This window comes from Oncorhynchus mykiss, chromosome 21 (genome assembly GCF_057628025.1).
Source record: "Oncorhynchus mykiss isolate SJ-2025 chromosome 21, ASM5762802v1, whole genome shotgun sequence".
Classification (NCBI taxonomy): Eukaryota; Metazoa; Chordata; class Actinopteri; order Salmoniformes; family Salmonidae; genus Oncorhynchus; species Oncorhynchus mykiss.
In genome coordinates this window covers 32962930-32964208 of record NC_143042.1, presented here as the reverse complement: position 1 = coordinate 32964208, position 1279 = coordinate 32962930, and positions in this window count along the sequence as shown.

The following is a 1279-nucleotide window of genomic DNA, read 5'->3' as shown; positions in this document are numbered from 1 at the left end:
GATATTTTTTTATTGGGGAATGGTTTAAGATTTCCCCCCAATGTGTTCTCCAATCTCATAAAACATTTTCTAAAAAAAAGTCTCCATTATGCTCGCAAGGTGACGTATTGAAAACAAGTGTCAAAAATGTTGACCCCTATCTTTTTTTGAAGAAAAACAAAATTATCTCTTTATCTGAGCAATTGTATTAGCATAAAATAACTGTCCCATTTATTTTGTATACAATATAGCTCAATATTTGGATTATTTATTTTATTCTTTTTTTGCTAATCTTTATGAAGCGTGACAATACTTTTTGACCTGACTCAACATGTTCCATATCAGTGCCCATCACTCATTTTATGGATTTATTCAATGAGTGATTCAAATGACTGAGTGTATCATAGTGTCAGAGCAGGCATTTTTAATTGACACATTTCATGGAATGGGTGATTGAAATCAATGAATGCATCATAGAGTATGTCAAATGAATTTCTAAGCCGATACATTTCATGAAAAGTGGGGACTGAAATGAATGTATCATAGTGTGTTAGACCTTGAATTAACTGACATTTTATGAAATTGGTGAATGTAGTAAATTAATGTGGTTCAACCTGCACTGTTTATTTTAAGTAGTTGAAATACTTAGGGTTGTTGACAGGGTTAATCTTTACTATTTTCAGACCAATACTTAATATACAGCCCAAAATGTCTTTGGTGATTCAAATACAGTATATTGCATTGTGGCCAATGGAATGGGCGAAGTAGACAGTGCTGCAGGGTATTTAGATCACAGTCCCCCATGAAATAACACCATACATAGATTCTACAGACCCTAATGAGTAATCCCAACCCCACTTTTACCCGGCACATAGAATAGTTTTTTCTCCACAAGCCAATGTGTCTTTTATAGGCCTACAGTGTATTGCATTGGGACCAATGGAATAGGTGGAGTGGAGTGCTGCTGGGTATTTAGACCGCAGTCCAAGAAATAACCCCATATAGATTCTACAGCCTTCACTGAGTATTCCCAGCCCCACTTTTACATCTGCACATAATCATTTTTGCTCTACAACCCAATATTGTGAACATACCAGTCTGAACATAGACTTTTTGATAGTGATCTTAAAATGTTTTTAGAAGCACATTTGTAATTGTTTCCATAAATTATGTATTGCATTTGCTTATAAGCACAATACAAATGGATTCTAATGTAATATCTTTTGAATGAGTTATCCACATTGCAAGGTTTAGAAATGCAGGCTTTTATTTTTAAGGATTACTGATTACCATACAGAGT